Raw genomic sequence first — 23,745 nt, forward strand, 5'->3', positions numbered from 1 at the left:
ATTACAACAGCAATACTGTTCGTCTGCATCTCTATCTCTGTCTCAGCTATCCACACACACACACACACACACACACACACACACACACACACACACACACACACACATACACACACACACACACACACACACACAAACACTCTCTTATTTCCTTTTTTAATGTATTTTCTATCCTTCTTTTGAAGTGAACTGAAGTGAGCATCTGTCCTGCAAGGAGCTAAGAGCTCTTCCTAAATGCCAAACATATAACAGCGCTCTATTAGGACACTTTGCCTCGGGCCGTGTGTCAGAGTCCCTGCTCACTTTGTTCACTCATCTTCCTGCTAGAGAGAGAAAATACAACAGAGCATTTTCATATCTGATTGCTGGGGTTGATCAAATCTCACCCACACACACACCCAAACAAAGATGGCTAAATTGACCCCCTCTCTATTCGTATCTGGGAAAACCTAAAACATCTGGATACTTCACAGATGGAAAAACCAAAAACTAATTTGAGCCTCATCTGTTTCAGGATATATAGTCTCTTACTCTTTGATCAGATGCGGCTGGTTCCCACCTAAAAGACTTGCGCCTCATTATTTCACAGTGAAAATTGGAGGAGTACGAGACAATTAGCTGTTCAGCAGGGAGTTTTGGTTAATCAGAGGCGAGGAGGGGGCCAGGGGGAGACGCATGAATGCAAAATGAATGGATTAAAAATATACTTTACTGCAAAGATTCCATGTTGATTTTAATGCTTTTTTTTTCCCTTTAAAAACATCACAATGAAAGAAAACCTTTTGACTTCACATTGATAAAAATTTAGGCGGGAGCAATAGGCTACCATTACTGGGACAATGGAGACCTAAATCCATATAAGATTAAATACCAGGAAGAGCTGACAATAACAGTATTAGTGTACATACAGGGGCCGGGGCCAGCTGGACACTCCCGCTCCTGTAAAGAAGGATTTAGTAACAAGTTAGTGTGATGACAGCCTGCTAGGCTGGAGAAACACAAATCAAAAGTTGAAGAGGGACAGTTTCTTTTTTTTTTTTTTGTCACAAAAACTATTTTAGATCGGAGTAACCAGATTATCTGGCAGGTGTAGAAACTGAATTGGAGATGGTTGAAAAAAAAATTAAACATTACACAGTCAAATTACTGATGCTAAAAAATTTTTTTTTAAAAAGGCATCGGGACAAATGTGTGGTTTTAGCAGTTATAGGATGGTGAGTTTAGAGGCAGGGGTGTGTATGTGGAAGCATCGTCATGGTAACCAGCTTTTGGAGGAGCTCCCCTGAGGGCCACCCTGACCTCAGCATCTGAGAAACAACACAAATGTGTCACTGCTGCTTATACAACATAACGCCAACTGTGTTGCTCAGTGCACCTGAAGAGTCAGAGGAGTCTTCTCTCAGCAATTATACACGTTTGCCTTTCAATCCATTTGGATTTATTCTCCTTTTAATACTGAGCACAAAATTCATTATTTCCAGGCTTTTCATGTGATCTGCCTTCTCTCCATTGAAGAGAGGCCGACCCTGACCTTTGCTTGTGTTGCTTAGATTTCTGATAGGCTTTGAATGACGAGGGTGCAATTTGGCCCCAGCTGCTCCTCCAACATGTTTATTAAGCTCTCTCCTCCGGCACCTGCTGTCCTCACCACGGGCCATTCAAGCCTTCATAAATAGAGAGGTTTCCTATCACAGTAACTCCAAAAACAAAGAAGCAACTTCATATTGGAGGCCTGTCCTGCGCTACATGCAGCTCTACACTCTCCAATGAGAGCATAAGGCAGCAATAACCTAATTCTGTAATCCCCTGAAACTAGGCTACATTTCACAGGAAAAGTAAGCGGAGCAAAAACAATAGGTACTTTTATCACTTTTTCCAAAGATGCACCAACTTTAAAACATTTGCCTGGCAGAGATCTTAAAAATATTTGTCATTATATTAACTAAATATATATATATATATATATATATATATATATATATATATATATATATATATATATATATATATATATATATATATATATATATATATATATATATATAGACATTTCACAGCCACAAAGTTTGTGGGTGCTTTTCACATCCATGAAAGTAAGTTTCCATCCCCAGCTCATCCCAGCTAAACAAGTTTCTAACAAGAGAATGCTCATGGGTGCTACTACAGAAAGCAATTGTATCATCATCCTTCATCTCTTTCCTCCATCTTAGGACGCAGGTGCTTTGACAGACCGTGAGGCGCGCGCGCGCGCGCACACACACACACACACACACACACACACACACACACACACGCAGCACAGCACAGCACAGCACATTACGTGGCCATCTAAGCAAAGCGGGCAGAGAAGGAGGGAGGATAGAGAAGGAAAACACATTATGCACCGCGCGCAGTCTCGAGCAGACTCCGACAAGGTGATCGCGTCAAAAGAAGAAGAAAAAACAGGGAAATGTGCAGCCGGAGACCGGTGTTGATTTCTAAAGGCGTTTCGGAGGACTTTTTTTGCGCACCACTAACGGCGGCTGACATTTGAAGAGAGCATCTCTGTTTTTTTGCTGCAGGAGATCAAATGGCCAAACCCCTCCCTCTCTCCGTCCCTCTGAAAAACTCCATCCTTCCTTCCATCCATCCATCCATCTGTCCGTGCATCCACGCACACGCCCACAATATGTAGTAACACAAGTCCGTAGCGAGATATTAGGCTTTTGCTCTCCAGAAACATAAACAAAATATAATCGGTTTGAGTCTCCTAAAGCAAACATGAGTCCGAAAGGTGAAAGTAGAGGACGGAGAGGAGGGTGCACTTCAGGTAGTTGGTTTAAGAGAGAATTCAGAGGATCGAATATAGAGCGAGTGTTGTTGTTTTTTTTTTTGTTTTTTTTTCCCCCCTCCCAGCGCTGGTGAACTCTCTAGCACCAGCAGAGAAGTGCGTAAACACGCGTATCTGAAAGCGCCATAGTTGGTTGATTATCCCCATTCATTACCAGATAGCAATGTTCACGTGAAGACGAGGCATAATCAAGCGGGGGAATGCGTGGGATAAGAGGAATAAGAGTCAGGGGGGAGTGTTGAAAGACCGCAGCTGAGAGTAAGTTTTAATTCAGCTTTTATTTGACGAATATTATTCAAATAAGATCAAATTTCTCACGCTGCAGAGTTTTGAAATACTATCCGCGTACGTGGGGAAAACATCACATTAAGGTCTGGTAAATAGCGAGTAAGAGTAATAAAAATACTACATGCATCAATATATCGTCGCCGTTTATATTTCATTACCTGGATTCAATAATATTTCCTTTTGACGCTGCGTCCTCACTCAGAGTTGCAGGGTGCTACCAAGTAGTTGGCTTGGAGAAGAAAAAAAAAGATTTCAAAAGATATCCCGAGTTAAGGTTTCAAAAATCCTCTATCCCGTCTCAAATGTCCAGATGTGTTGAATAATAGGAGCGAGCCAAGGGTTGCGGGCGGCCTCTCCCTCACAGCGCACCGGCGCTTCGGCTCCCGATCGAGGCGTGAAGATGTTACTTGTTTGTAAGCAAAAACATGGCTTCATTTGCCTTTGTCAGCGAGAAAAAAAACGTAATATTGACTTACCTTTCCCTCATGAGCCATTGTACCCCCCATCCATCCCCCCCCCATCTCCTCCCTCCGCCCTTTGCCATGACATCACGGAAGCTGTAGTAAAACCTCCAGCATCAGATGGGCAGGGCTTGAGGTCCCCCTTTACTACACACTAACTCGACGGGCCCGTATGCACACACACGCATACACGCAAGCGGGCGCGTACACACACACACACACACACAGACACACACACACACACACACAGAGACACACACTCTCTCTCTCTCTCCGTCCCTCTCTCTCTCTCTCTGACTTTTTAACATCACCCAAGCCAATAAAGCGGACTATTTCTAAATATTAATAAAACACACGCGCGCGCGCGCACACAAGCACACAAGCACACACTATATAAATATATATATATATATATATATATATATATATATATATATATATATCAGCTCATATTTTACACATTTCTCCCGCTGACAAGTTCTTGATGTTCCGCAAATGCATCATGGAGGTTATATCTACTGTACCCCCACCCCCCCCACCCACCACCACCACCACAACCCCCCACGCATCCTGGAAAGTGGTACCGTCCTATAATTCATTCAGGGGACTTTTTTTTTCCTTCTAGGATTGATGTGGTATTCACAGTTAGTGCACTGACTGACTGACTGACTGATAGTTGCATGCTATGAAAATATTGATGCGGAGGTGAGATGAATTTGTATTATCAGAAGAAGGGGGAAAAATAATGCCTCACAAAAGTAACGGTGTGGCGTCAGCGGGAGTTTTACGCAGAGTGATCACTGTCACTTCCAGATCCGCAGATACTTTAGAAAGCTCATTGAGAGAATAATGCCAGCTGTCAGCGCTGCGCTCCCAGCACCAAACAGCAGCCAGTCTTAATAGTGCAACTTGGAGTCACTCCCAAATGTTGCTCACACCGTGCTTTCTGCTTTGCTGTTTTGAAACCATTAGTGGAAATGACAACCATTCATTACAAGCCATTTGAGAATAGTCGCCACAAATGCCATCCTTTATCTGCTGTCTCCACGCCGCGTACGCAGGGAATATTCAAAAAGCCCAACCTTCAGCTTTCAGAAATTCTATTAAATTCTTATCTCTTTGCAGCAGGCTCTTTTTGTGCAATCCCATTGTTATGCATTGGAGCTGAAATCAATCACCGGCCGTGCACGCCACATCAGTATGATTTCAGACTGAGAGTGCGTAGGAGAGAGGACTCACACAACAACAGGCTCGACAATCGAATAAACAAAAGAGGTGTGTAGAGAAGGGGGGGGGGGTAAATGAAAAAAGTATTGGGCCTTGATCCAGCTGAGGGGGGGACCGTGTGAAAAGTTGGGCCTGTGGGTCAGGTGGGGATGAGGGGAGAGAGACCCCCTCACCGACACGTCTCATAGAAGAAGCAAAGTACTACACTCACACACAAACACACACACACACACACACACACACACACACAAACACACTTCATATCAACTGATATTACTTGAATGTGGAATGAATTCAGGACAGTGGACAGCTCCAGAGCGCAGAGACTATGTGCGTGTGTCCGTGCGTGTGTGTGTGAGAGAGAGACAGAGAGAGAGAGAGAGAGAGAGAGAGAGAGAGAGAGAGAGAGAGATCAGGACCATGGACAGCTCAAAGCCGCCGCTCATGACATGACAATATCTTACATAAGCGCATTGTTGAGTTAACAAAGGCTTTTGTCTGCTGCTCTCGCCAAGAATCTGCCTCATTAGGTTTAGCATCAGGCTAAGTTTACCTCTGACTCCCTTATCTCAGGTGCTCTAACTTTATTAAACACTGCGCGGTGGAGTTGAGCCGCAACAAACAGCTCAGACCAACTCAGCTCAGAGTTTAAACCGAACTCTATTACCAAACTATTCAAAACTAAACAACCTCGTCCGATGGACTGGTTTTATGTGATCCTCATCTAATTAAGCTCCATATACTTTTATACATAACTGAAGGATAAACTTAAGTTGCTCAAAATGCAAGACAATAGCGACACATCCATCAAAGTGTGGAGATAACTTTTTTTTTTTTAAATAAACTGACATCGTCTTTCCTGCGTTTATCATTCACCATCTGTTGTTTTTATTGCAGAAACAATGTGGCAAGTATAAGATTCATGGGCTTTTCCTAATGTTCTGGGGAAAAAAGATAAAACGTATTTGTATTCTTTGTAAAAAAAAAAGAAAAAAAAAGCAATGTTTTTTTTTTTTTTAGCATCCACAAAGTATGAATATCATAGTGGTTTTTTTTTTTACATATCCAGGTAATATCACCATCAGAATATATCAGCGATTGACCGAAGCTGTTGTAAAAATATCGGCACATTGGATATCTGCCCCCCACCAAAAAATCGAATCAAAAATTTGATTAAAAGTTATTTAAAGTTCAGTTTAGTGTGTGTGTGTGTGTGTGTGTGTGTGTGTGTGTGTGTGTCTGTGAGTTTAATTTTATCATGACACTTAATTGATCTAATCTGGAATCTGAAATTAATATCACAGTTTTCTCAAATCAATCTTTAATTCTTTGATGACTTTATGAAAATGTTTAATGGTTCATGGTTTCAACTACGTGTCTAAATATCCCTCGATCAAGAGCTGTAATAATCGTGTTGTTTAGATTAACTGTCGGGACTCAACTAAATCAATGTAAACTCCCAGAGGCAGCACAAGCAGCAGCGGCGGGACATCAACTGGAAAACTTTCCCTTCTGTTCTTCAGGAGTCAGATGGCTCAGGGGCCTTCCGCACTTTACAGCTCACATCCCTCCAGCCTGCCAGTGTAGGGTGGCTATATTGTGCCCTGTATAAATATTACATGGGGCAGCAGCTGACTGGGCGCTGAGGTTGGGACCGGGGGAGGCCCCTATAGTCCCTCGACAGATGGAACAAGCCGACAGACTAACACAACAAAAAAGTTTTAATAATCCCGCAGCTTGGCATTGTCCCTATGGTACCGGGGCCACACGGGCCCCTGGGGATTCAACTGTCCTTTGTCTGGCCAGTTTTACCACAGGGGTCGAAGTTAAGGTTCAGTTTTAGGCTGCTGAGAAGTTTATCTTTTTTTTCTTTTTCTTTTTTGTAGGATGAGTTGTCGGTTGTAGGCACATAAGTTTTAAAACTGGCCTGATTAGACAGGACTCCTATAAACCCCCTGTAATCCCCCACGGGCTTTTTGAACAGAAACAGATTTATACACTAAAATTTAAACAAGTCTAATTATGACAATAAGCCAGTAACGATCGAGTTGTACGCGCAAGTCGTTCCGTAGAGTCAGTTTAAAGGAGAGGGAGATGCCGAGACAGAAAGGTCCTCTTTGAAAAGTAAAGTTACAACAAGTCAGTGATACGAACCCAGGAAAGTGCGGCACAGCTTCATCTTCGCGGTCATCCTCTCGGTCTCTCCTCAGTCCCGCAGCGACCACAGCGCGCTGCTCCCAAGTTTACTTCTGCCGGGACAAAGTTCCTCAAACTTTAGCTCAACTTCACCAGCTGAGTAGGGGAGGGCTGCTAGGCGGGACAAGAAAGAGATTGACAGCCTAGGAGAGCCAATAGCAGGGCGCGGTGTCCTCCTGTTCCCGGGAGGGTGAGGGGACCCAATCCCAAACTCCCCCTCCCTCAAGTCTCAGCTTTCAAACAACAATAGCCTGAACAGCAACAAAGAGCATCTGCTGCACCCGACAACTTCTCACACTCACACTAAGCTCCCCCCAACAATCTCATTTAAACCAAAGGAACTAAAACTGAGATTCTAATTTTTATTTCAGAGTTTTACCACATACCTGAGGACCTTCGACTGGGAGAAACCACAGCAAAACCACTGTAATGAATCAAACAGAAAGGTGCAAAGAAACGCCAATATTCTCTAATGAAGTTCCAAACCCGTACTTTACGAGTTGTATATGTTTAATTTATCAGTATTGATAACTACCCACCATTTCTTTTACAACTTTCCAAATGTGCGGTGTCCACAATGTAACCCCCACCTCAGTCCCATGTGAGCAAACACACCAGATGTACAGCTAATTTAGATAAGTTGGAGAGGAAGATTTTCACTCTAACTCGAGGCCTTTTCACAATGTCGGAGTCTGGGACAGACAGACAGTACCTCCCTCCCAATAGCAGATGGTCTGCCAGATAATGAGCTCTCCCATTGCTTGCTCCCATTACCCCCATCCCCAACTCTCCAAGAAGTGATGTGTGTGTGTGTGTGGGGGGGGGGGGGGGGGCACTCTCGGCACACACTCAGCCCCACTGCTTTTCTTCTGTCTTCAATCATTCACATTTGATCATATGACTGTTGTTACTGACTAGTTTAGAAGAGTTACACATCACCAAACTCTGACCCTCTAGTCGAGCAGGTGTTTTGTGGTGTGTGTGTGTGTGTGTGTGTGTGTGTGTCTGTGTGTGTGTGTGTGTGTGTGTGTTTGTGTGGCTTCTCAGAGAATCTCAGCCCACTCGATCCAACTGTCAGACCAAACAAACCATATCATCACACAGTAAACCAAACTGAAATGACTTTATCTCATTATACAGTAAGTCTGACTAATATTTTGCTCCTAAATTTCATTGGGAAAAACTGCAAACAAAACCAAATTAATTTTCTGACCTGTATAAACTATTATTTCCAATTAAAATAAAACAACTAGTCATTATATCTGAGCTAAACTTAACTGAACTAAACTAAACTAAACCAAACTAAACTGAACTCAACTAAACTGAACTAAACTAAAATAAATTAAACTGAACTAAACTAAACTGAACTAAACTAAACTAAACCAAACTAAACTGAACTCAACTAAATGGAACTAAACTAAAATAAATTAAACTGAACTAAACTGAACTAAACTAAACTAAACTAAACTCAACTCAACTCAACTCAACTCAACTCAACTCAACTCAACTCAACTAAACAGAACTCACCTTCTTTGGTCCGGTATCATTATGAAAGCTGAATAATTTTGTTCTACAAAACTCAAATTGTCTTTCTCGATCCTTTGCAATACTGAATAATAGAATAATTTTGTGCAATTAGACTAAACCTAACTTAATTGACATTCTTTGGTACTTTTTTATTGGTTAATGTTGAATAACTGTATGAATGAACTTAACTTTTTTGATTATACTAAATTAAATGAAACTAAACTCTTTCATTTTTTATCTTTTATCATAATTGATAATTATGTGCAACAAAACTGAACTAAACTCACCTTCACCAGTCTGGTATTATTATAATGGAAGCTGAATAATTTTGTCCTCCTTAAATTTTTTCTCAATACTTTAGAATACTGAATATAGTATAGGAGAGTGCAGTTGAAGTAAATCAAATTTAGTTTAGTTCAAGCTAGTAATCATTACAAATTGTGTGTAACTCAATTAAACTGCACAAAACTACACTTAACTAAATTCTTCTTAGATCCTTGACTATAATCATGATTAATGTGTGTAACTTAACTCTTCTTCTTAAATCATTTACCAATTGTGTGCGACTCAACTCAGCTAAACTTTTCCTCCTTTATCCCTTATCATAATCTTTACGAATGTGTGTAACTAAACTAAACTGCACAATAATGCACTAAACTAAACTCTTCTCCTTTGATTTTTTTTATAATAATCACTACTAATTGCGTGAAACTCAACTAAATTACATTAAACTTGCCTATTCTATTAATAATATCTGAATAAATTTGACTTGATTCCTTTGTTGATATGTTTGAACAATAGTATACCACTGAACGAAAGTGAAAGATGCTACAAACAAATTCACATAAACAGAATTTCAAGCCTGAATTATCACTAATAACTAAATTAATCTGATATGAACTCGACCTGTTTTGTGCCTAAATCATTGATACTAACACACATACATTTCCTTGATGTGTATCTATAAACTAGATTAATCTTGCTGATGAAGCTAAAAACATTTTTGAAAATAAAGCTTCAAAACTCAACTGAGTACATTTCTTTTTCTCTTACTGTCAATTAGTAGATTTTCTGAACCAGCAAAAACTATAACTAAATCAAACATAAGTAAACTGGCTTTATTTTTTAAACAAAGCAACGGTGACACCACCGGAACTAAACTGAATCTGTATTTGTGTGTAACCTATATCTCGTAGAACTAAATCAAGTCAGGCAACTTTTAACGTACACCATCTTACCATTTCTAGACATTTACTTGCTTCATCGTAAACTGCACCTCTGAATGTGCTCTTAATAAGCTGATCAAGCTAAATATCCATTCCCATCCCAACTACCAGGGCTAAAAATCATAGTGAGAGAGAAACATAGTGTATTCACTGCTTTTTAAATTGGCTTTTGGTGTGTGTGGACAAAGAACGCTGTTAAGAAGGACTGCTGGGTCTCCACTAATGCCATGGCAAGTTTTTCTTTTTTTTTTTTTATCTAAGGATGCCAGACAGCCTCTTGTATTCTTCCTGAGCACGGTGCTCTCATTAGCCTATTAACTCTACTATTCACCCCCACCCTTCTGTTCCACTACACAGATAGGGCCAAACACACACACACACACACACACACACACACACACACACACACACACACACACACACACACACACGCACACACATTCTCAGGCATATGCAAATGCACAAAAATGAATGCGCACAAATACACACATAACCCCCTCCCTCCCCACCCCTTTCTGTAGAACAAGCAGCTGAACTCTGACATAGCCTCCAGCTGTCCTGGAGACGGTGGTGACAATAAAGTTTAAACAAACACACACACACATGCACATATGCACACGATAGAGCAGAAAACAAGACCTTTTTGAGAAAATGACCTGCGCGAGCTAATTAATGGAAATTTCACTCCGTCTTCATCATCATCATTATTCAAAAAGTCCTCTTAAATGTTCACTCCTACGCTTTCATTATCATTATCCAGCAACTCCAACGGAAACAACTTTCGACTGAGCTGGTGCAGAGACAAAAGGGTCACCGCTCCGCTGGAAGGGAAAAGTTTTTTCTCCCTTCCTTTTAATAAATGTGCAGATTGGTGTTTGAAGTAACAAAGAAAGTGGAAGTTGTGTATAATTTTGGAAACACATGGGGGACTTTGATCTCAGGATGTGTGTGAGGAAGAAAGAGACTTTGCTTGGCGTTGGACACACAAACACACACTAACAAACACACACACAAACACAAATGCACACACACAAACACACACAAACACACACACATGCACCAACACAAACTGACACATCCTGGGCTCAAGCACAGATGGACATTTGATATCAGTCCTGCTCCCACTCTCATAACAATCAGGTTCATAACACATTGGGTCCCACACACACACACACACACACACACACACACACACACACACACACACACACACACACACACACATTTTCACACCCCCCAACCTTGCGCTCTCTTTCTCTCTAACATGCATGCAGCATGATCATACCCATATCTGTCAACTCCCATTAGACACAGCTACGCACTTCACCCACTGCTGCATACTGAGGGGATTTTTGAAAATCTATCTTGGTATTTCATTTTAAACATCCATCCATCCAAGATACCATGTTTGCTTGTGGAATCATCTTTGCTATAAAAATATGCGCTGCTTTGCATGGCTGCCTTTTAACATGATAAAGATGCAAACTGCCTCTGGCTCTTCATTACTCACTTATTACACTTCCTCTCTCTTTTGTGGGAGTTATGAATTTTTAACAGACATGTGCACGCGCACACTCACACACACACACACACACACACACACACACACACACACACACACACACACACTCAAAGCGAAAAGAAAAGGCCAAGAGACAGACAAAGTTTAGTCTGGATGCCACTATGGATGACTGTCATCTCTAGAGACCCCCCCCCCCCCTTCCTCCCAATGCACTCCTGCTTACCCCACCCATCCATAGCTTGGAGAGACTGGGTTGCGGGGAGTAGGGTGACACGTGGAATGAGGTCAGCTCTGCCAAAAGGCATCACGTCGCTCTGATCCTTTGTGTCGTCTGATTCGGTGTCTGTCCGCTGTACCACTGCGTCACTTGGCCTGTCAGTTATGCAAATTTCTGTGATTCTTGCCACTCACACAAACTTACAGTCAGAGTGGTGGATCTCTTAATCTGCATGGCAACACCTTGAACAGCAAAGCATCAGAGGGAGTTGTAAACAAGCTCCAGTCACATCACAGTCCAGACTAGCGTCCCTGTGCTCGCTCTCTCCCTCTGCACCCCTCCTCCTTCACTGAGGTTGACAACCTGACCCCATGTCACCCAGCAAAGTCAAAGAGTCAAATTCCTTCTCTGCTGATTTCTTAATTTCTCTTGTGCACCTTGACCCTCTCATCTTTCTAATGCCCCCATTTCCATCCTTTCATCCTCTCTCTGTCCTCACATCTCCTCTTTTCTTTCCTCTCCACCTCTTTTCTTATCCCATCTTTGGGCCCTCTGTTTTCACTCTCCACCTCCTGCGCTCACCCAGCAGCAGCAGGCTGGGCAAATATGCACCCTTAGCAGTGGTAAATACAGGCAGCACTTCACAAACAAGGGCTGATTACAATGACAAAGGCTGCCACACTTTAGGGAGGAGCTTGGAGCAATTTGGAGGCTGCGGGGGCCATTGAACGAGTGGCATACTTAATGGGCTTTGTGTGCCAGAAGAAAAGGGTCTGAGCTTCTGGGCCCAGCTGTCACTATGGAAAATATCAGACTGACACAGCACCCGATGCTCTTTGGCTTGCTCTCTTTTCTTCCTTCAAACTCCCTCCTCTCTTCTCTTCTCTTTTTTCTCTAGTTAGCAAGCACAAAAAAGTGAAAGCTGTTGGAAAAAAGAAAAAACCCAAATGAGAATTCCCTCTCTTGATCTCTCTCTTTCTCTCTCTCCCTCTCTCCCTCTCTCCCCCCCCCCCTCTCTCTCTCTCTCTCACACACACACACACACACACACACACACACACACACAAGGGGGAGAGAAAAAAGCAAGCATGCAGTTGTGGTCACACACATACACTCACACACACTTGCAAATCTAATGCATAGTAGGCTGACTCTGCAGCAATTATTCAAACCCTAAACCCAGAGGGATAAATGGCATTATTACATTTCACTACTTAATTATGTGTGTGGATAGTTACTAAGCGTTAGCCATCATGCATGCATAATACTGTAAGATATAGTCTCTTTGCTTCATAAAGCACCCTTTCAATACAAAATGTTATAGCAACGTGGAAAAAAGCATATATGTTAGGTGAGAAAACAAACACAAACAAACACACATTAAGAGTTGATTGTTAAGCCTGACACGACATATATAAATATATATATATATATACATATACATATATATATATATATACACACAAACTAAAATCTTGTGGATTTCCTGCAGCGCCAAACACAGTTTATTTTCTGGAAATGATTTCTCTCCAGTGATAATGGGTTTGGCTGGAAAACAAAGAGTGAGAGCTCCTCTGAAGCAGCTCTCTGGTTACGCTTTCTCAATCCTTGTACGCAAAGAAGCGCTCACACTCCAGATCCAAATGTATTACACCAGCTCTATGACTTTATGGCACTGTAACACAGAGCATAATACACACACCCACGCACATACACAGCAAGCTTGTGCACAGGCAAGAGCGCACTGGAGGCAAACACACAGTTGCAGAGCGCTGCATTATTGAAACGCAGCACAAAGCCAGAGTTGGATGTTGTTTCACCTAATCTCTTTGATACCACTGTGGTGCTGCTAAGCTCCAGAAAATCAGCTTAGCAGATGTCCTAAAGTGTAGGTGGCTTGTTTCATGAGGCTAGAGAAGAAAACACTACAAGAAGAAGAAGAAGAAGAAGTAAAGGAGGGAGGGTGGGGGCAGGGCAACAGATTTGGAATGGGGCCCTGTCGAGTCCAACTCAATCCCCTTTTTACTTGTGTGTGCCAGGCACACTTGTTCCAGCAAACTAGAGGGAGTTTTTTTTTCTCTCTCTCTCTCAATTCACTCATCACTCCTTCTTCATCCCCCGACCTCTCATTTTTCAGAGTGTTCACATTACTGCTTGTGTTTGTGATGTTTCTAGGCTGAGGAAGTCGCTCCTCTTGTGATAATGGTGGTGATAATGACCATAATGAGCTTCTTTTTTTTTCACAAGTTTGCACAAGCTTTACTTGCAAGTCCTTACCTGCTCTCAGATATCAGCTGATTGCAACGCACACACATTTACACACGGCGCATATATTATCAAAACAAGTGAGACATCTGTATGCAAATGTCATTATGTTGGAGGTGGTGGGGGTGGTGGTAGGATGGGGGCTCAGAGTGCACCGGGTGTGAGTGATGTTATGATAGGGAAGAGGGAACTGAAGAAGGTCTGTCTCTGAAGGAGTATAGAGTATGTGTGTCAAGGGCTGATGCATATACAGAATGTATGGTAGCCATAGTAACCAACTAACCCAACTCAAGATACTGTCATCATTTATCATTTTTCTAGTCTCCTGATGTGCTCGTTTTACTCACTCACACACGAAGTAACTGTATTTTTGTGCAAATGTAACTGTTGTGACACAAAGAAACTATTGATGGAGAAACACAAGAATGTGCCATGCACCAGGTAAGGCATATTCAAAACAGTAGTAACTTACAAGGCACATTTTTCTGGCCTCGTGTCCTGCATTGGTGAGTTCCTAGACTTACCGGTGAACAAAAATGATGACGAAGATCAAGCTTACAAAAAGAAACGAATCAGTGTATTTCAAAAACAAACCAAAAAAAACACTTATTGATGGTTAGTTGTAAGTTTATTTTTCGCCATATTTAAATCGAGAACTGAACTTGGTTTGAATTCTTTGTTTTTTTTCCTTTACAAAAAAAAATCATCTTTGTTCATTTTAATGATCAGTTTATGAAAGAGTGCTTTGATGTGTGGCAACAAAAGCAAACAACCCCTCAGAACATATTCAATTCAACTCTGATTGACGCTCTCAAGTGTGCTTTTTTTTATTTTCCTTGCATTTGAGCCATGCCCACTTCAAGCCAGTGAGGAGAAACCTTGACAACTCACCTCATATGACATAGCAACACTGATCCAATGTTGGCTCAAACCTGTGCGCGAACAAATATTGTAGTGTAAGTAATTTCATTCTCACATGCTGCAGTATGAAAACTAGAGGGCCCTTGCAGAGTGTAGACCATCGCCAAGGTGAACTAAGTCATACCAATTGTTAAAAAAATACACATGTTGATCTCTTACAAATTTATTATCATGTTAGTCCCTGGCATGTTTCAGGATCAGGCAGAGATGAGTGGGCTCTGAAACCCCCACGCACAACGAGATGTCGTCACCTTCTGAAAAGAATTGCCAAAGTCATTTTTTGGAAAACTTTTTTTTTTTTTGCCTAAACCAACTCCTTATGTTGTTTTGTCTCCAGTTTTTTGTGTTTTCTGATAACTCCAAAAAATGATGAAGGCGATTATTTTAAGAAGGCGACGATGTGTACCATGAAACAACAAGGTGGTGAAAATTGCAAATATTTGGATTTTGCTGAAAAGATCACTTCCTGTGTCCACTAGGTGGTGCTAAAACACACATTCAGTCGAAAAACGTGTCGTTGTACATCACACGAAGACAACAGCATCATTTTAATGTAAATCAAATGACGTTTGTTACATCAGGCTGACTTCCTGTAACCACTAGGAGGCACTTCTTAAACTCAGCGAGTAGAAGTCTTCGGTTCAGGAGACTTTCTGTCTATGTGGCGTTGAGTCACAACGGCTCCGTGTTCAATCGCAAACTGTAAAAAATCAACGGCCACCACAGTGACAGTGTAGCGTTGTTTTCACAAAAATTCATCATCTCATTCTTAAGGTGTCTCAGACAAAATCTGAGATGAATCTGGTCGACCCTCTGGTCAAAACTTTTGGTTGCCAGAGCTGGCGCTATGACTTATTCTTCCACAGGTAAAAATGCGCTTCCATTCATCAAGGTTTATTCAAAACCATTCATCTCTGTTCTATTCTTTTTTAATTCATCCTCATGTGTTAATATGTTCCTTCAGGCATTTGTAAATGCGGAGAGGAGAGAACAAACAGAGCTCGTGGAGCAGGTAAGAAATGTATTTCACTGTATTTCAGCTGTAAGACACTACTTCTGTCTGTTGCTCTCCTCTGTACCAGAAGCACTCTCAATGGTATCTGCTTTGGGTGTCATTGTGTGACCTGAGTATTTGTTATGCCAACTGAATGAAGTTTTTCTAATTTGAAAGGCAATAGCGTAACAAACACGTTCTTTATTCTTCTCAGACCAAAATAATACCAAACAATTTTCATGACATCATCAGCGGGGCATAGAGCTGGGTGACCTCCAGGACTCTGATTTGACTCTGATTAAATAAATGGATCAAATTAATTCATTAGTAACAACGTCATAATACATCTTTGTACAAAGCATAAACAAGTAATCTGCAAAAGAACAGATACAAGGAAATTGATTGGTTTTCCCAACCAACTAAACCTAAAACTATTTACACATCATATTTATATTTGTTTGTGTGTGTGTGTGTGTGTGTGTGTGTGCACGCACAGCTGTGCAAAGATCAGAGTATAATAATATAGTCTATTTCAACACGAGGTAACAGTATGAGGGTTTTTTCCGGATTGATTTAATGCTGCATTCATTTGATGTCGCACTAATTGGAATAATGAGTTTCCATCTGGGAAATTTCTCATGAATGGCCCTTCATGTCGTAAATGCAACTTGGCAAGTTGAAGATAATGTAACCAAATTAACAAGATATATTCAGAAACATGACAGACATGTCAATTTTTGGTCAAAGGAACATTTTGGGAAATATCCATATTTGTTTTTAGGGCCGTACAAGCAGATAGGGACCCTTCTCTGGAGCATTATGGCACTCAGATCTCCACCAGACAGCCAACTGCCGGTGAGCTTAGCTGCAATAAATGCTAGTAGCGAGGTACTGAAGCATATTCTTTCAAGTGACTGAATAAAAATGAGTGCGTTCCTTTAATGGTTATCTTTGTTTTATTAATTCATGTATTGAATAACATTTTATGATTGTATAATGTGTAATATGGTATTAATGTTAACTGCTGTCCATGTAGAGTGAGTGAGATTAACTATAAAAGTTAGTTATATGAATGAATCCAAGTAATGGAAGATGCACACAGTTCCTTTACCTACAGGAAAAAAACACAGATGGAATAGTACTCCAGTAAAAGTCTTCCTTTAAAGTACTTCTTTCTTAAGTAATAGCAGAGTGTTTGATATTGAGTGTACCTAAATTAAAAGTACACTACATTATTCTTGTGTATTCCAGTGCTTGTGAATGTTTTATATAGAGCCAATGAAAGTTATATGTTGATGAGGGTTTCGGGTGTGGTGCTCTCTGCTAGTATCCATCCATCCATTGTCTTCCACTTGTTCCTATTAAGGGTCGCGGGGGGCTGGAGCCTATCGTCAACGGGCGAGAGACAGGCCGCCAGTCCATCACAGGACCAACACATAGAGACAGACAACCATTCACACTCACAGTCACACCTACGGTCAATTTAGAGTATCGATCAGCCTCGTCCCCTCTTGATGTCTTTGGACTGTGGGAGGAAGCTGGAGTACCAGAGAGAACCCACACAGGTACAGGGAGAACATGGAGACTCCACACAGAAAGATCCCGTGCCTGAGCCAGGATTCGAACCCACAACTTTCTTGCTGTGAGGCCACAGTGCTGACCACTGCACCACTGTGCTGCCTCTGATAGTATCTTCATCTGATATATATATTTTTCATGTTTTCGATGCAAAATCTTTTGCTTCAAAGTAACTTAACAATGATGAGTTCCAATAAATGTGAAAAGTACAAATTTGAAAGGTATTATTTTATTTATAATTATTTCTATGTATGGAGATTGTAGTCTACGGATATATTTTACAAAGGAAGATAACCAGATAAGTATTATACCAAGGATGGCTTTGTAAATAAAAACATACCAGGAACTTCAAGCAGACCAGCTCACTTTTAAATGTAATGATGCAAAAGTGATCTGCAACTTGTAATAACTTTCAAACCGCATGATCCCCACTCTCTCGCATGATCAGATAGAGAGCTTTGGTATTCTCATACAACACATCACCATCACCAAGAAAAAAATGTTTCCACAAATTTCCTCTTCATACTAAAATAAAAACAAAATTTATTTTCTAAGATAAAAACCATGTAAAATCTTCAGCTTCTCAGAAACAGAAGGCAATTGCTCCTTGATTAAAAATCCTTCATTTCTAAAGCGTGATAACCAGCTCAATTTGTTGAACATCTCTGATACATTTTTCAAAAAAAGGGTTTTCTGTTTTGAGCATTAAGAACAAGCTGTAGCTTTAACCGACCTGTTTGTGTACTCTGTCAAATTCATGATATTCTAAAGCCTCCGTCATGAGAGAAAGCTTCCAGATTGGTCTGTAATTGTTGACAACAGCTGGGTCACCTCCTTTCAACAGTGGAAGAACAGTTTCACAGTTGTCATTACAGTCAGATTAAAAATTTAACATTGCAGCTTGGCTGTGAAGTCGGATGCCAGTTTTAAAAACACAGGCTAGAAATTATCAGGACCAGCTTGCTCTCCTTTTAGAGCTTTAACTATTAACCTCTGCGGTGGTCAAGGGGGTGAGCCTGAAGGCCTGAGCAATGCCAGAGGACCAATCATAGACAAAAACAAACAAATGAACAAAAAAAACCCCAAAACAGTGGTAGTAAAATGATTTTCAACAGAATTTAAAATTTTAGTTTTGTACACCATCAATGCTGGGCGAGAGATTCATTGCATTACAGCTTCCAGATGATGACTTAATTGTTTCCCACGACTTCTTTGGATGCTTGAGACTTTCTGTCATTGTGAATCCATAAAACTGTTTCTCTTTTCAGTGAAGATTTGATTTGTCTCCACATCAATAAAGATATTTAATTACACCTCTGATTAATCCTGGTAACAAGCCAGGCGAAGCAATATTTCAATGTTCTCAACAGCTTCAAGAACAACTTCTCCAGCTTTCCTACATCACCTGAATTTAACATGGGTGTTCATCAGCGTGAGTGATTCAAACCAGGTTGACAACAACAAATTTAACACAGTAGACAAATTAAGTGACACCAATACAGTTGCCTCTGGCAAGTTGGGGCAGTTAGGCTGCAACTGAAATGATCCATAAGCATCATGGCAATGTTTCTGCCTCACTTTGTAAGTAGGAAACCCATAAACCCATTCTGTCACGATGCAAACTAGTTCGTCGTCTGCTTGGTCCAAAAAAAGGTTCTGTTACTGCTGAAAGGAGAATAATAAACATTGTAAACAGTGAATCACAAAGGATCATCTCTGTCTGACAGGGAATCTGAAAAGCAGAGTGAAAGTGAAGTGAGGAGGTTTGCTTTGGAGCGCACATGGATGTGGCGTTTTGGATTAAAGTGTCTGTGAAATGGCAGATGAGAACACAAGTGCACACTCAAAAATGAGTGGAGATTGGGGAAACATCGGGTTGCAAGAGATAAAAGACCAAAATAAGGAATCATCCGCCCCTGTTTACAACCACACACACACACATACACACACACACACACACACACACACACACACACACACACACTCACACACACTGTTTCTGTCAGGCTGATGGGTAATTGAGGCAGTCACAACACAGATCGGGATGCAGTGTCATGCTGTGCCCTGGGTCTGGCTCGCTGCCCCGGCCCTCTGGCAGCATGCTGAGACACACACACACACACACACACACACACACACACACACACACACACACAAAAACATATGCGCGCGCACACACGCGCACACACGCGCGCACACACATAGAACAAAAAAAAACAAATGTTCGCTTCACACACATACACAAGCACTCATAAAAACACATGCTCACCTTGCACATATATACTTTACAGAGGCACGTTTCTCAAAGGTTCATTAGCAACAAGACACACAGATGAACAAAGACCGTAGCAAAGGTAACATGTGTAACACACACACACATACTCATAAACATGCATGCACACACACACACACATGCACATGAACATAAACATGCACAACACACACACACACACACACCATCATTTATTTCCTGAGTATTGCATGCATAGACAAGTCCCTCTCTCTATCTCCTTTTCTCTCTCCCTCTCTCTCGCTTTCTCATTTTCAACTCTCGTCCTCTTAACCATCATCTCCTCTTCCCAACTCCACATTCTCCCTCTGAGTCTTCATCTCCACTCTTCTCTCATCTTCTCTTCCTCTTTCCTCGCCCCTTGAATCATATCTCGCCTCTGTCCTTTACTCTCTTCAACTGTCATCTACAACATGTTTCTCTTTTTTTTACTCCATTCCTCTCCTCCTCTTTCCTTGCCTTTGAATCCCTTAATTCCACACTCCTCTCTTAAACTTCCTCCTCTTACATCCTTTCATCTCCTTTCGACCCCCACCCCACACACCGATGGAAGTGTACTTTACTCCCTCTCCTCTTATTTCCTCTTCTCTCTCTTCAACAACTTCAACTCTCATCTACTCTACTCTGCTCCCCTCTCTTCTTCTCTTGTTTGTCAGACCCGAGGCAAACAGGCTTGGCCCTAGGCAACGCTGAAGCTTCTTCTACTCCTCTTTACTTTGCTCCCTCCCTCCCTCACTCCCTCCCTCCCTCACTCCATCCCTCCCTCACTCCATCCCTCTTTCCTGGCCATCCTCCAGTTTAAACAGAAGGCTGTGCTGAGGGAGAGAGAGTGGGATCCAGGGAGAGGGAGAGGCCAGTTGCTTGTGTGAGTGCAGCATGATTCATGTAGCACTGTAATAAAGCCGGTCCAGTCTTTTAAGGGTTTGGTGTGTAATGGAGTTTCAGGGACAGGCCTATCATTTTCTCCTAATAGCGCTTTCTCCACCACACGCCATGACCCCTCTCTCCACGCCCCCACCCCACCCAACGCACCCCTACTGTGGTAACTGCACATTACCCAGCGCACACACATACACACAAGCAGCGATTACCGACAGCTGCAGGAGTTTCTGAACGGCAAAAGTGGCCAATTTTCTCTCCCTTCCATTTAAACAACAAACAGGGCATCGTGTTAAAATGGGCCAGGGAAGAGAGAAGGGAAATTGGGCTGATAAGGGTTATTGTGAATCAGGAAGACAGGGGGTTAGCTGCTGGGGAGTAGCAGCACGCGGCGAACAGGCCTTTTAATATTCTTGAGGAATACTTTGAGAAAGACAGCACTCACAACCATGCAGCTACCATGAGTAAGGTTCTGCACCCCCTTTTTTTCAACACCTCAGTTATAGGTTGCACAGATATCTAAGCCTCATGCATTTAATTTTGTATTTATCTCTAATCTAAAACACCAATTCTACTTTTAGATCACCAAAATGACATTCGGCAAATTAAAATGGGATTGAAGTCAGTTCCCAGGATGCAGTATATTAATAGTCCTCATAAGGATACCTATATACGTGTGTGTGTGTGTGTGTGTGTGTGTGTGTGTGTGTGTGTGTGTGTGTGTGTGTAGGGCAAATTTTACCAGAGCAGATTGTGCAGTATGTGTACAGACCAGACCTGAGATTACTGAACAGATTGCACAGCTGGCAGGCAGCCCTCTCTTCACACACAACAGACGCGCGCGCACACACACACACACACTCACACACACACACACACACACACACACACACACACACACACACACACACAAATACAGAACAAGAAAAACAAATATAGACTAAGTATTGATCTTGTGTGTATTGGTCCAAATTGACTAGGCACTAATGCTAGAGATATAATTCTGGTCCATGTGATAATGCACAAGTGGCAAAATTCTCCATAACAAGGAAAGTTGTAGCACAGTGGCACTTCTCACCAGCTTGCCTGGATAGTTTAGGCTGGTTTATGATGATTCTATAAATGTAGAAATAAACCAGAGACTCTATAACACCACAATCTTGGCATTCTGACCTATGAATACTTCGTAATCATTCCTGCATTCTTCCATGAGTACTCATTTTTAAGTGCCTTACAATGTTGCCTAATTCACATGTTTACACACACACATACACACACATACACACGAATGCAAACAGACTGATGATGGAGGCTGCCATGTGAGATTACTAATCAGGAGTAGTTTTGGGTTAAGCATCTTGCTCAAGGACACATAGTCACCGGGGGGAAGTGTGGGATCGACCAGTGATCCCTCCGCTATTAGACGGACAGTCTACCGCCATGCTGCCATGCTGCATTACTACATTATTACTTGAGTACTTAGTAGCCATTACTACATTCTTACATAAATACACAGTCACAGACACAGGCATTACTATAATACACGAGCACTCAGTAGTCAATACTTAATAACATTATCAGACTATGTTATCGCATGAGAACTTACTGGTCATGAATTCATTATTACAGTGATAATTATAGGTAACGTATTGGAAAAGTATTCAGTGGTCATTACTACATTTTAACATGTGATCATAACTAGGCCAAAATATTGCATGAGTACTCAGTAGTCATTACTAGATTATTACATGTGGTCATTACAAGGCCAATGTATTGCATGAGTACTCAGCAGCCATTACATGATTACACGAGTACTCTCGTCACTACTACATGATTACATAAGTACTAAGTGACTGTTACTGTTCTCAGTGGTCATTAACAGGCTAAGTATTACGCGAGTGCTCAGAGGTCATTACATTATTACATGGGGGCTCCAGTCATTCCTACAAGATTACTTGGGTACATGGTAATCATGTGTTAGACAACATCCATCTTCATACTCAGCCTTCATTTTGATCTCAACTACATAACGACAATTGTTGTTGGACTGTATGTTGCACAGTTTTGATGTTGTTGCAGTGAAAATATCTTTACAGACAATCGCAACAACTGAACACCTTCTCAAAATCTCTGTTACTTAACTGTACAGCATGTGTATGAGAGATTCAGGTGTCTTCAGTTAAGACAATGTTACACATCACCGCAGCTGCTAATAGGTTGTAAGCAGTAACATCAGAGGTCACTGAAAGTCATGAATATTATTACAACAGAAAAACAGGAGTTATCTTTCAGAGCAGTTCTCTAGTGACCACAGGTTAAATTAAACTAGCAGGGATGTCACAAATCACCTGCCTCATACAAGTCAAGCTGAGATTTAAAGTGAACAGAGCACACCTTCCAGCTTCAGTGGATGAATGCGTTAACAATCCTCTATGGCCAAAACAATATTCTGCAGAGCTCAAACATTCAACAGGGAGACAAACAGAGATATTTAAGAGTCAAAACAGTGAGGATGCTACTGCTGCTGCTTTTAGAGGAGGTAACGGAGGAACTCAGGAACAACACAACAAAAATACATCGACACTTTTTTCATGGAAACAAAAAAAATATCATTGGAAGTTAAAAAAAGAAAAAAAAGAAAAAGGAAATAAGAAGTTTATGATAATTAATTGATTATTCTAAGGTCTACAAGAATAATTTACTGTGGTCACACCAGAGGTCAGATGTTCCACTGTTTCAGTTTCTAGAAAGAAGTCTGAACTGTCAACTTGGCAGGTGACGACTTCATGACATGGGTCAGCGTGTGTGCACAGTGCGCATCTGCACATGCTTGCATGTCTCTATCAATATCTGCTAGTTAATGGTTACACATCTGCACTGACACACTGCGCATCTGTCAATTTACTATCAGAAAATAAGAAAGGGTTCAGAAAAGTTGGCCTGCACTTTTCCCGTCCATGGAACACCTGCTATTCCGTGCCATGCCATCCCTAACATGTGTAGCCAGGCTTTGTTGCTGCCAGGATGCAGGAGCAGTTCTGTCTTTGTGTGTGTGTGTGTGTGTGTGTGTGTGTGTGTGTGTGTGTGTGTGTGTGTGTGTGTGTGTGTGTGTGTGTGTGTGTGTGTGTGTGTGCTCTTTGTTTTCCCTGAGGGCTACAAGAGCCGGGACTTCCCTAGGAGTCGAACAAATAAACAGCAGAGTGAGGAAAGACAAAGCCAGGAACGGAGCACCTGCCAGGGGGCTTTGTGTTTCTAAATAAGGCCCACTACACAACCCCCGATCTGCACATCCACTCTCTGTGTCTATCTATACATGCTGCTGGT

General features: G+C 41.6%; 1 protein-coding gene across 4 annotated transcripts in view; it reads right to left on the minus strand.

The window, feature by feature from the left end:
- LOC147256061 (myelin transcription factor 1-like) overlaps positions 1-23,745 on the minus strand; it is a 114,495-nt gene that overhangs the window by 36,610 nt on the left and 54,140 nt on the right. Inside the window, exon 1 of one of the 4 annotated variants that reach the window (XM_086213966.1) lies at positions 3,277-3,556. The exons of the other annotated variants lie outside the window; for them this stretch is intronic. The gene's annotated coding sequence lies outside the window, so the exon portion shown is untranslated. Of the gene's footprint in view, positions 1-3,276; positions 3,557-23,745 lie in introns of those variants that run through there. 4 annotated transcript variants of the gene reach the window in all.

The sequence above is a fragment of the Aulostomus chinensis genome, chromosome 9 (assembly GCF_037954235.1).
Source record: "Aulostomus chinensis isolate RoL2024-O1b breed Wild chromosome 9, RoL_Achi_v1.0, whole genome shotgun sequence".
NCBI classification, from domain to species: Eukaryota; Metazoa; Chordata; class Actinopteri; order Syngnathiformes; family Aulostomidae; genus Aulostomus; species Aulostomus chinensis.